Genomic DNA, 14409 nt, shown 5'->3' with positions numbered 1-14409 from the left:
TGTTATGACCATCATATTCTCTTGACAAAATTCTATCAGCCTGTGCCCTGCTTCATTTTGTACTCCAAGGTCAAACTTGCCTGTTATTCCGGTTATCTTTTGGCTTCCTACCTTAGCATTCCAATCCCCCATGATGATAAGGACATCATTTTTTGGTGTTAATTCTATAAGGTGCTGTAGGGCTTCATAGAACTGGTCAATTTCATCCTCTTCAGCACCAGTGGTTGGGGCATAGATTTTGACTATTGTGATATTGAATGGTTTGCCTTGGATTCGAATTGAGATCATTCTGTCATTTTGGGGATTGTATCCCAGTATTGCTTTTCCTATTCTTTTATTGACTATGAAGGCTACTCCATTTCTTCTGAGGGATTCTTGCCCACAGTAGTATACCTGATGGTCATCTGAGTTAAATTCACCCATTCCTATCCATTTTAGTTCGCTGATTCCTAAGATGTCGATGTTCAGTCTTGTCATCTCTTTTTTGACTATGTCTAGCTTGCCTTGATTCATGGATCTTACATTCCAGGTTCCTATGGAGAAAAAAATCTTTACAGCATCGGACTTTCCTTTCACCACCAGATATATCCACAGCTGAGCGTCCTTTCGGCTTTGGCCCAGTCGCTTCATTCTTTCTGGCGCTACTAGTACTAGCCCTCTGCTCTTCCCCAGTAGCATATTGGACACCTTCCGACCTGAGGGGCTCATCTTCCAGTGTCATATCTTTTTGCCTTTAGTACTGTCCATGGGATTTTCATGGCAAAGATACTGGAGTGGTTTACCATTTCCTTCTCCAGTGGATCACATTTTGTCAGAACTCTCTGCTATGACCTGTCCGTCTTGGGTGGCCCTGCACGGCATAGCTTATAGCTTCATTGAGTTATGCAAGCCCCTTCGCCACGACAAGGCAGTAATCCATAAAGGGGATTACTAAATCTCTACACCTAATTAAATGACAATTCTGGTGGCCCAGCATGAAGAAAGATATTGAAACATGTGTCCGGGAATGTTCTGTGTGTGCAACAATAAAACCCCAGGTTGGAAAACCATGCAAGTTGATACAACAAGTTTCAGATCCCTCACGGCCATGGGAAGATATTGGTATGGACTTTATAGTAGACTTACCAGCAAGCCATGGCAATACAGTTATATGGACAGTAATCGATTTGTTCTCCAAGCAAGCACACTTTATACCATGTAAGGGGTTACCATCAGCTCGGAGGCTAGCTAAATTATTTATAACTCATATTTACCGGTTACATGGAGTGCCTAGACATATAATATCTGATCGAGGGATACAATTTACTGCTAGGTTTTGGAAAAATTTTGTTACAACGATTGGCTCATCCCAAGGCCTTAATTCGGCGTTCCATCCTAGTACGAACGGAGCGGCTGAACGTGCTAATTCTATGATTGAGAGATATATAAGGTGTTATGTCAATTATCAACAAACAAATTGGGTGGAGTTAATACCATTTGCTGAAATGGCATATAATAACACTGCACATAGTAGTATGGGGTTTACTCCTTTTCAAGTCGTACATGGGATTGAATTTGTTCCTATTCCTGAATGCCCTCAGGGTGATGTTAGGTCATATCAACCCCATGAATGGATTTTTCAATTTAAAGAGTTATGGAAAACAGTAAAGAAAGCATTGTTAAAAGCAGAACAGTCATCAAAAAGACAAGCAGACAAAAAACGAAATCCACAAAGACCCTTCCAGGTGGGCGATGAAGTCTACCTATCCATGAAATATTTGAAATTACATTGACCATGTAAAAAACTGAGTCCAAAATATGTCGGGCCATTCAAAATTGACCGAGTCATTAATCCAGTAACTGTGCATTTAAAACTCCCTTGCAATCTTGGCAAGGTGTACCCGGTCTTCCATAGCAGTTTACTGAAACCAGTAACAAAACCATCATTCAGGCAGATCCCACAACCTCCTGGGCCATAAGGGGGGAATCATTATGAAATAAGAAAGATACTCAACTCACGATATAGACGAAATCAATTGCATTACCTAGTATAATGGAGAGGCTACCCAGTATCTGAGGCATCGTGGGTGGGAGAGGCAGATATGAATGCACCTTGATTAATATGTAAATACCATTGTAAATATCCCAATAAGCCAGGGGGAAGGGGAGGTGTACCACCATCTACAGTGTCAAACTAACTGTATATTTTGCTATTTTCAGGAGGACACCTGGTAGGGGGTCTGCCTGTCAAGCCCTCTCAAGCTCGACATATGAGACAGGGGGGAAGCCAGCATAGAAAACAAAGCTACTGGATTGGAAAACACGAGCCAGACATCCCACGATGTTGCCTGAATCATGGACAGTCCTGTGGAGCTGCAAACGCAATGCCTGTGATGAGGAAACAACACGCATGCGCAGAAAAACTATAGACCGCCAATCAGATGTTTGGCAGATAGCCGAAGTACAGCTGATGAACATGATTTCCAGAGGAGGCATAAGAACTTTAATACATGAGAGCTTTAAGAGAACAGAGGGATTGTAATGCTAATTGGGAAAGAATGCTGGCTAGATGGGGATAGGGTGAGACACGGGAGGGTGGATGGGTGGAGTTTACATTTCACCAGGTGCGGTCGTGTTTAACAGGGAATTGATTGAAGGGTGGGGTTAATTTGGACGTGTGTTTAAAGAACGCTGGGAGGCAGTAGCTCCCAGAGCAAATTTTGTTTTGACAAAGAGCCTTACTGCTAGAGGTCTTTGTTATTGTTTCATTTGATCCTAATTAAATCGTTGTCACCAGTGAAGATTTGCGTTCTTGAGCTTCATTCACCGTGATTCCGGTAAGGATCATTTCTTGACATAGAAATCTATCTAAATATCATCTCCATACCTTACAAGATGGTAGCATTTTGGGGAATTCTTTTCCGATGTATCAGATAAATGTTATGATCTAGAGTCTGGACATGTTGCAACTATTTGGAGATGTGAGTAGTCCCTAACTGAGGGTAAGCCTGGCTTTCTGATCCTCTTGCCTTTAGTCGGTAACAATCTGTGGATCAAAAGACAGTAGGCATTTCAAAGCCTCCCTAATGAAAAAACAAGGATTGAAAACAGGGGTATAGTGTAGGGGGGAAAATATCTCTTTCCTGGAAGATCTTGAGTAGCTGGATAATTTGGAGGCTTATGAGATGCTGCCTTCAGATCTCAAGTGGAATTGTGGGAGCTCCCAGGACATATCTGGAGCAGAAGTGATGTTTACCTCATGGTACTTTGTAGGAGCACAGTTGCATGATGCAACATGTTAATGAGATTTTATATTCAGAGGCGTCAAACTGTTTGAATGTAATCCAGGAAAAACTGTGAGAAAGGTAAAAATAAATAAGTAACATTCCACCAGCTGATTAGCGATGATGATGATGACGATGATGTTATCCATTCAACTGTGCCCAAATCTTGACGATTCTATGGGCCAGGCCTCTCCACCTCTTCCAGTCTTGCACAACTTCTTTGAGTTTTTCTATGCTCTGGCTGGTGTCAGCTTTGATGGTGTCCAGCCACCATGTTCTTTGGTGGCTTGGCTTCCTTTTATCACCAACTGTTCCAAACATAATTGTTTTCTGCAGTGAATTCCCCCACATGATATGGCCAAAACAAGTAAGACACAATTCTGTGATTTTTCCTTCCAATGACATGTCTAGTAATATGCACTACAGTACTTCCTTGTTGGTCACATTTGATGTCTAAGGAATGATTAGCGGTATTACAGTAAATTATTTATCAGGTGGTCCTGTACAATGTTATGTACCTCAAGGCAATCAATAGGTCCTTAACTTATCATCAAATGGTAAATGCCCTGATTTCTACTCAGGGACAGAAATGCGCAAGATATCCAATTTAGCATTAGATACCACAAAAAGAGAACTTGCTGTATCGAAACAAGAATTATACAAGATGTATGGGAAAGAGGAGGACTTAAGGCGCCTAATTTAAAATTGTACTATGATGCGGTGGTTTTAACGTGGATTAGTAATTGGCTTAATTTAACAAATAAAAATATCCTTTCTCTTGAGGGATGGGATTTATTAGATGAATGGCACGCATACTTAATTTATGATAAAAAAAGTAGATCAGGTTTTTAAATCCCATATCTTGAGAAGTGCTTTGTTGCGTGTCTGGAAGAAGTATTATTATAGGTTAAATTATAAAATTCCAGTTTGGGGGATTCCTGGACACGCGATAGAGGGGATATCTAGAGGAGTGAATTTGGATAGGATTTCTTATAAGGAATTACTTAATTTGATAGGTAAGGACTGGCAATTAAAATCTTTAGCTGAGTTGAAGCAAGAAAATATTGTAGACTCTTGGTTTCAATATAATCAATTGTTAGTTAGGTGGAGTTTAGATCAAAAGGCTGGTATTATTTTAGAGGATGCAAATTTGATAAAACAGATTAAAGATCAAACTCGAGCTCATATAAAGAGAATTTATAATGTCTTAATAGAATTGGATTCTGAAATGGAGTTAGTTAAAGATTGTATGGTTAAATGGGCTCAAAATATTCAAGAGCCGATTTTATTGGATACTTGGGAGACAATTTGGGTTAGAAATGTAAAACTTACTCAAGTTCAAAATTTAAGAGAAAATTTTTATAAAATGTTTTATAGATGGCATTTAGATCCCCAAAAGTTGTCCTGCATGTATCCTAATTTACAGCCCAAATGTTGGAGATGTGGAAGCTTAGACGCAACCTATTTTCATATTTGGTGGACTTGTAGAGATATAAAAGCTTTTCGGATTAAGATTTGGTGGAATATTCAAAAGATTTTAAAGAGAAAGATAAAGTTTACTCCGCAATTATTTTTGTTGGGTATTATTGTAGATTTTGATGTTAAAGAAATTGATTTAATGCTGAATCTTATAACAGCTGCAAGATTACTGGTGGGGCAATATTGGAAGAAAAACTCTTTGCCTACTATGGAAGAATGGATAGTTAAGGTGTCTAATTTAGCAGAAATGGCGAAAATCTCCGCCTATTTGAAGGACCATTCACAAGAAAAATATATTTTGGTTTGAAGAAGATGGATTGATTATATTCAAAAGAAATATGAGACTGAAAAGTATTATCTTGCTTATGAGTAGATTTTAGATTATTTTTAATAGTTCAATATGGTTGAATTTATATTATTTTTAATATTATGGTTTAATTATATTATTATTTTTGTTTTTAATTTGTTAATACTTGTTTTGAAAAGGAGTTAAAGTGTGTTATGGATTTGATTGATAGTATAGTCGGGTTATGTTAGTTGGATTATGTTTGTTTATTTTTCACCCTGTAATCAGCTCTGGGAAGTGGGGGAAGGGGGGAGGGGGTGGGAGGGGTTTGGGTTATAATGTATTAAATTTGTAAAATTTTTAATAAAAAAAAGAGAACTCGCTGTATCAAAACAAGAATCCACATGAAGACAGTTGTGTGAATTTTCCACTGGCAAACACAAAGACTCAGGCAGGAACTCCTGGGTAATATCTATTCAACCACCTTCAGCCATCCCCACCCAAATTAGAACCCTGACTGATTCTTTCTGGGAAAGACAATTCCCAGGGGGAAAAAATGTCCACTGGCAACAGGTTGAGGAGAGACGATAAAAAGAAAGTTCTGGATTGAGAGAAGTGATATGCTGAGAGAAAAGACCTAAGAAAGCAGCTTTGATTTCCAAAACTAGGGAGATACTTTCTGGCAGAAAGAGAAAAAGAGAACATCCACTGAACTACATTACAGCCAATACCACACGCTGGAGAGGTGATTGTGAGTAACATGTCTCTACAGAACCCCCTTTTTCGAGCTCATACTTGCTTCCCAAACCACTTGACACATCTTACAATCCATGGAAATAAAAGCCATTGTGGATTCCATCATGATTCATTCCTTTTTTTTACTGCAACATTCTTTGGCAGCTGAACTCAACACCATTCTTCTTGCTTGACCTGGGATGAATTCCCCCTCCCCCTTCAGAAATATGCTCTTCTTCTTACTCCGAAGGGCAGGTGTCAGGGTTGAGAGGCCCAAGAGACTCCCAACCTTGAGACTCTGAGGCAGTGGACGGTCCAGGTGCTAAGCAAAAATGGAAGGTATATCAGATGATCTACTGGATACCACTGTGAAATAAAAAGAAAGTGAATATGAGAAACAAAACATTGCATGTATCTCACACTGTGTCCTTACCTCAACAATAAATAATTTAATATCCAAAATATTTTCAAACTTTACAAATAAAACTGATATCCATTTCAGTTTTAACTAAAAACCACTGCTGGATTATAACAATACTTGGGTTTGCATTTCATTCAAATTTAGATTTTGTGTGTGTGTGTGTGTGTGTGTGTGTGTGTGTGTGTGTGTACAGAGCCTATACTTCATGGAAAAATCTAATTTGAATCTATTTTCAGAATTGATTACATTTATTATACATATTGTCAATCTTACTGCTGGTGATAAGGTTTTTTGGTCTTTTTGTTTCCTTTATGGCATTTTGAGTGTCTCTTTTGAATGATATGTAGGTATTGTTTAATCTCTATGTGCCATCATTATAGGAATGATTACTGCAAGTGGGAACTAATTTATTCTGCAAGAGCTATCAAGCAATCTCTTCATTAAATCTAAAAAACAAGGAACAGGGTGGTTTGATTGCTTAATTGCCATTTGAAGTAGAGAGAGCCCAGGGTGGAATGAACACGCAAGTCCATCCAGTAGGAAATTGTTCACCTAGCAACTCCAGGAAAACATATTACAGAAGATTTGGTTTTGCAACAACAACCTTTGCACTACAGAATGAAGGTTATGACAGGTGATCACATGGGTACAAAACGGATCTGGGAGTAGCACAAATGCTGTATGCAGAGGGGTTTCTGCCCATTACTGCATGTACTTGTCAAAGGAACAGGAGTTCTTTCTGAAGAAAAGCAGATGCTCCCTTTACAAGCTGGAACACTCAAATTCCTGTTTTTTGTTGACATCAGTGATACTTTCTGTTGTTGGTTGCAAAGTTGTGTCCGACCCATCGTGACTCCATGGACAATGTTCCTCCAGACCTTCCTGTCCTCTACCATCTTCTGGAGTCCATTAAAAAAACCCACCAAAAATGAAGGTGAATATACATGTCCCAGGATAATGTTGCAGGATCCAGTCTGGGTCAGTCACCAGGACCAGAGGTTTTAGTCTTCTGAGCTTCTGGACTCGTGCTGGAGTCCATCTTCAGGGAACTTCTCTCTAGCTGGAGAAGTTCCCCAAATATGGGCTCCAGCACGAGTCTGAAAGCTTGGAAGACAAAAGCTTTGGTCCTGATGACCAACCCAGATTGGATCCTGCAACCCCCCCCCCCGAAGCTTTAAATGTGTAGCATGATATTTTATGTCTAAAAATATATCAATTCTTCCATACTCATTACATTAGTCCCTTTTGGGGAAGCAACTTTATGCAAATCTTAGAAAAAGAGTAAGATATAATGGACAAATAAAATAAAATAAAGGCAGGAGATAGAAGCAATGGAAACCTAAACCTAGTTTATGCCAACACCATTCACTCTTTTTCTTCACTATCATTGTTTCCACTCCTTTCCATAGACCACTCCCTACATTCTTTAAATATCTCATCTCTCCCATTTTCAGCATCATGTTCATCACATGTAATCATGATCTTCCTTTTTCTCTGAACACATTTCCTCTTTCTTCGTATATTCCTTTTACATTTTAATCCTTAACACTCTTTCTGACCAAGTCATCTCAAGGTAAAATACTTCTTTTTTTGTGTAATCTATCCATGTTCATTTATCAGCCATAATTCTACCTCTTCTTGCTTTATCACACATATTTTTTGAGTATCCCAATTCCATTTTATTCAAGTTACCATTATGTTTCTCTTGACATGTCTAACTTTCACTTCCTTATGACAAAATGGACAAAAGGACACAGTTATACACAGCTCCATAATGCATTTTTGTAATGGGCTATAGAATGCCCATTACATTTCTGCTGACATTTGCATGTCATAGCATTTCTCCATCTATTTTTTTTATTTTTCCAGTCAACCTTGGTCTTTGATACATTAACTTTCAGATCCATATTCCCTTGTTACATGCTTGATACTTGCTGCAAATAATTCAGATTCTCAGTCAACAATGCAGCATAACCTGCACATAAAAGTACATGCAATTACATCCCTAACCAAGTGACTTTACTGCAAATATTCCTTCTGCATTTTTTCATAAATATATAAAATAACAAGGAAACTGCTTACATATTTGTCTTATTCCCTGTTATTCCATTCTTATTGCATTCAATTTATACTCACACATACTTTATTTCCACTAGATTACGTGCTATTAAGTCAGTGTTTACTCCTAGGAACCACATAGTTTTTTTTCCAAAATGATCTGTCCCCAGTCTGACCCCTCAGGTCTTCCCAATGATTTGTTGAAAAAAATCTAATCTGCACATTCCCTAGATGTAAAGATCCACTGATCTTCTGATTTTTACTCCGTGTCACCTCTTGTACTCTTTCAATCAGAATTCTGCATTCTACTTAGAAAAAACTAATCCTCCTATAGTTTTTACATTCACTGTCATAACAATTGCGTCTAAAGGGAAGAGGAGAATCTAGTATGAAAAATGCATTGTGAGATTACTGTACAAACTTGCTCCTTTCATATGTGCATCACATAGAGTTAAGGAGTGAAATTTGTTGTGGGACAATCCAAACAATCTCCAGATTCTCTTAATTTTAACAGTTTCTTATCTCTTTGACTACTGGTTTTGGAATTATTTTTTTCTTCGTATAAACATTGTATAGTATTGTCAGAAGAGTAATTTGTGTTGCAACTCGAATCAGGATTACACAAGAATAAATAAAAATGAGATCCAGACAGCTGTGAGGAAAGAAGAAATATTTATTCCTTAAAGCAAATAGATGCCTTTAGGGGCAGCTGCAGAGAAATGGGGTACAGCAGCAGAGTTTTATAGGGGGAGCTTGTCCGGGGTGTAGAGGTGTCTACATGCTGATTCTAGGGTGACACTTGAGGGATGTGTGTGTATGTATGTGTGTAGTATGCATTCTTGTGAACATGCAGTTCCACTGGGAGACCTAATTTAATTACTTCTATTTGTGTTTGCAGGCCTTATCCTTTGATATGTGGATTGGGTCTGGGTAACTTATTTGGGAGTTTGAGGAAGTTTGAGTAAAGGATTTTCCCCATTTGCTATTTTTACTTGATTAGTTTCAGCTTGACTCTCAATTATCTAGTGGAGATGCTGATTCTCAGACCATAGTGGATTCTGTTAATATTTTAAGGGAAGATGTATTTGGATATCAAACTTCTCACAATATCATTCTCATACTTCTCTTATATGCATTTTTCTCATACACAGCATCTGTCACATCAGCATTCTAGTTTTACAAATTAAACTCTGTCAGACTTCCAATTAATATCTCTCCATACATTTCTTTGGTACTCTATAATAATAAACTATTTCAAACACTTAAATAACCTTGTTTCATAGGCCCTACTTTTTCATGTGTCACTCTTGTTTTCTTTTCCTTTAGTCATTCTATAGTCACCCTAACTTTTTTTTACTTTTTTCCGTTTCTTTTGATTTTTACTTTGGACCCAGTCTTGGCCCCACTAAGAAAGTGTTCTGTCCTAAATCAAATTGCCCTAGTATCTTTTACTCATTCTCCTGATTTTTCTTCATAAGCGTTTTACAGAGTCAGCCTTTTGTCCCCAACAATCTGGGTCCTTATTTAATGACCTCGGAAGGATAGAAGGCTGAGTCAACCTTGAGTCGGTCAGGATCTGCATTCTAACCACTGCACCACCATGGCTCTGATGCTTTGTTGTGGGCCTGGGCATGCATGGTGACGTTTCCTTTAAGTCTTTTCCCAGGCTTCCACAGAAAAAAAACAACACATTTTTTTCTTAAAACTTAAGGAGCCATATGCATTGCACCAGTACCTGCTCTCAAATGTCTTGTTGCACATGGGGCGGGGTGTCCTCTCAAAATATATAATATTTTTCTGAAATACCTGCTTAATGACCAAAGCTAGCAAGGTGCTGCTACTTGCAGAAATAAGTCTATTAAAATCAACCAATTTCTTTTCTCATAGATTGTTATCAATAAAATGTCTTTTGTTCTTTACTTCAGCACCAGATATTACTAATTACAAGTTGTTATATTTACTAGCCATGAAATGCATTTTAGCTCTGCTCCTGTAAAGAAGTAATCTCAAATTGAAATAAATGATTGTCACTTTCCATTGAGGTGCTGGGCAAATCCCACCAGTGCTCACAATTCTGGATCAGGAAGCAAATAAAACCTTACTTTTCTCTACATTAAATTTCATTTTGTTAGATAGGTCCCAGTGTTCAATTCTGTCGAGATCCACCTGGATCTTGAGCCTATCTTCTGCCAGTTTAGTGTCATCTGCAGATTTGATGTCCCGTGCTATTCCCTCATCTAAATTGTTTATGAAGATGTTGAGTACTGGGCATAAAACAGAACTTTGGGATACACCACTGCTTACTTCCCTCCATGTAGATGTAGACATTCTTTTTTTTTTAAGGAAAAATTATTGATTGTCTAATTTTACATTTAAATATTTAAAAAGCAACATGGAGGCTGAATTAATCAATGATTTAATAACATACAAGTATCTTTAGTACAAATTATCACAATTCATCGCAAAATCTAATGTTCAGGATACATGTCTTATCTATTTGAATATATTCTATTTCTACTATCTTACATCAACTAATTAATAATACAGTATAACATTCTTATTTTCTGTTAATTTCCAAATGTCTTAAATTTAGTAACCAAAATTTCTCTTATTTCAACATCCTCTCTTTTTCTCTTGATATCTACTATCTCATATTTAAATTAGTAGTTTTTATTATAACAGCTAAGTAAAAACATATTTATTACATTCATCAATAGATTTTAGCTTATATATATCTTAATTACTTTTACATTCAACCTTTATAAACAAATCAATATTCAAATTTAACTATTAATATTTATACTTCCAAGTTTTAAATGATCAAAGTTTTCTTTATCTCAGCTCATAACAAAATCTAGTATTCAAAATACATATCTTATTTATTTGAGTATGTTCTATTTTAATTCTCACTGATGAGTCAAAACCTTAATTTTCTTCAGTCTTATTCTATCTTTCTTTCTTTGCCAACTCGTCTTCCATGTCCGTGCTTTTAAGTCATCAAATAAGTCTCCCTGTGTTGTTATGTATATTGTTCGAAGTAAAAAAAGCCATCCGGTCACCATTTTTTTGGGAAGGACTGACAAATTGTCTCTCTATTCTTCCATCTCGACGTAGTTGTCCTGAAATGTTTATCTTTCCTTCAGTCTGTTTTTCTTCTTGATCCTCAGGTTTCTTCTGGTTTATATAGAAAGTCTTTTCCCTTTTCCATGTTGTCAGTCCCTTTTCTAGCTTTTCCATTAACTGTGTTTCTTGATCAGTTGAATCTTCTGTCATACTACTTAATTGTTTCACTTCTTCTATTATATTCAGTGTAGTTGATTTTTTAGTTGTAATCAAAGTTTGGGTTTGCATATCTAGGCTGACAACTTGTTCTTTTCTGTAACTTCTTATTTCATCAGTAGCTGTAAGAATAGTTTTATAAATTGTTTTCAACATAAAGAGAATCTGTTCCTGATCTTCATCCATGTTCTCTTAGTAGTGTGTTAAATTAAAAGCTTTGCAATCAGAGAATGAAAAAAAAAATTTTTTGTCACTGTGTATAGAACACAGCTGGACTTCTCACAGCTGATATCTGTCAAGGTTAAAAAAGTCTCATCTATAGTCTGGGCTAGAAGCCAAGTCTCTTTTAAGCAATAACAAGTTGTAATATCAGGCTTAATCACAAGATGTCATCCATACCATTTAGAGTTTTCTTTTAATTCCAAAATTTTTATAATCCTTTTTCCACAGGGGGAAAAGTACTTTGGGTAACTTATGCAGGTAGAAAAAATTGTTGTTGTTAATTGCGAAGTCGTGTCCGACCCATTGCGACCCCATGGACAATGTTCCTCCAGGTCTTCCTGTCCTCTACCATCTTCTGGAGTCCATTTAAATTCACACCTACTGCTTCAGTGACTCCATCCAGCCATCTCATTCTCTTTCGTCCCTTTCTTCTATTGCCCTCAATCTTTCCCAGCATTAGGCCCTTCTCCAGTGAGTCCTTCCTTCTCATTAGGTGGCCAAAGTATTTGAGTTTCACCTTCAGGATCTGGCCTTCTAAAGAGCAGTCGGGGTTGATCTCTTCTAGGACTGACCGGTTTGAACGCCTTGCAGTCCAAGGGAGTCGCAGGAGTCTTCTCCAGCACCATAGTCCAAAGGCCTCCATTCTTTGGCGCTCAGCCTTTCTTATGGTCCAACTTTCACAGCCATCCATTGCAACTGGGAAAACCATGGCCTGGACTATACGCACTTTTGTTGGCAGGGTGATGTCTCTGCTTTTTAGAATGCTGTCTAGATTTGCCATAGCTTTCCTCCCCAGGAGCAAGCATCTTTTAATTTCTTGGCTGCAGTCCCCATCTGAGGTGATCTTGGAGCCCAGAAAATAAAATCTGTCACTACCTCCATTTCTTCCCCATCTATTTGCCAGGAATTGAGAGGGCCGGATGCCATGATTTTGGTTTTCTTAATGTTGAGTTTCAAGCCACTTTTGCACTCTCCTTCTTCACCCGCATCAAGAGGCTCTTTAGTTCCTCTTCACTTTCTGCCATTAGAGTGGTATCATCTGCATATCTTAGGTTGTTGATATTTCTCCCGGCAATCTTAATTCCAACTTTTGATTCATCTAGCCTTGCCTTTCTCATGATGTGCTCTGCATATAAGTTAAATAGGCAGGGCAACAGTATACAGCCTTGCCGGACTCCTTTCCCAATTTTGAACCAATCGGTGGTTCCGTGTCCAGTTCTCACTGTTGCTTCTTGACCTGCATATAGGTTTCTCAAGAGACAAATAAGATGGTCTGGTATTCCCATCTCTTTAAGAACTTGCCACAATTTGTTGTGATCCACACAATCAAAGGCTTTTGCATAGTCAATGAAGCAGAAGTAGATGTTTTTCTGGAACTCTCTAGCTTTCTCCATGATCCAGCATATGTTAGCAATTTGATCTCTAGTTCCTCTGCCTCTTCGAAATCCTGCTTGTACTTCTGGTAGTTCTTGATCTACATACTGCTGGAGTGTAGCTTGTAGGATTTTAAGCATAACTTTACTAGCATGTGAAATGAGTGCAATGGTGCGATAGTTTGAACATTCTTTCTTTGGAATTGGAATGTAAACTGACCTTTTCCAATCCTGTGGCCACTGTTGAGTTTTCCAAATTTGCTGGCAAATTGAGTGTAGCACTTTTAGTGCATCGTCTTTTAAGATTTTGAGTAGCTCAGCTGGAATACTGTCACCTCCACTAGCTTTGTTGTTGCTCAGATTTTCTAAGGCCCATTTCACTTCACATTCTAGGATGTCTGGTTCGAGGTCAGTGACCATCTCATTGTGGTTATCTGGGACTTTAAGCTCATTCTTGTATAGTTCTTCTGTGTAGTTTTGCCATCTCTTCTTAATCTCTTCTGCCTCTGTTAGGTCCCTGCCATTTTGGTCCTTTATCATGCCCATCTTTGCATGAAATGTTCCCTTCATATCTCCAATTTTCTTGAAGAAATCTCTGGTCCTCCCTATTCTGTTGTTTTGTTCTATTTCTTTGCACTGTTCATTTAAGAAGGCATTCTTATCTCTTCTAGCTACTCTCTGGAATTCTGCATTCACTTGGGTGTATCTTTCTCTTTCTCCTTTGCCTTTCGCTTCCCTTCTTTCCTCAGCTATTTGCAAAGCTTCCTCAGACAGCCATTTTGCTTTCTTGTATTTCTTTTTCTTTGGGATGGTTTTAGTTGCTACCTCCTGTACAATGTTGCGAACTTCCATCCATAGTTCTTCAGGCACTCTGTCTATCAGATCTAATTCCTTAAATCTATTTGTCACTTCTACTGTATATTCATTAGGAATATGATTTAGTTCATACCTGAGTGGCCTAGTGCTTTTCCCTACTTTTTTCAATTTAAGCCTAAATTTTGCAACAAGAAGTTCATGATCTGAGCCACAGTCAGCTCCTAGTCTTGTTTTTACTGACTGTATAGAGCTTCTCCATCTTTGGCTGCAGAGCAAATAGTCAATCTGATTTCTATGTTGACCGTCTGGTGATGTCCATGTGTAGAGCCGTCTCTTGGGTTGTTGGAAAAGAATGTTTGTTATGACCATCGTATTCTCTTGACAAAATTCTATCAGCCTGTGCCCTGCTTCATTTTGTACTCCAAGGCCAAACTTGCCTGTTATTCTGGTTATCTTTTGGCTTCCTACCTTAGCATT

This window comes from Crotalus tigris, unplaced genomic scaffold, assembly GCF_016545835.1.
Source record: "Crotalus tigris isolate CLP2741 ecotype Arizona unplaced genomic scaffold, ASM1654583v1 scf7180000017987.690289119674:8195010, whole genome shotgun sequence".
NCBI classification, from domain to species: Eukaryota; Metazoa; Chordata; class Lepidosauria; order Squamata; family Viperidae; genus Crotalus; species Crotalus tigris.
Note: the sequence above shows the minus strand (reverse complement) of the source record.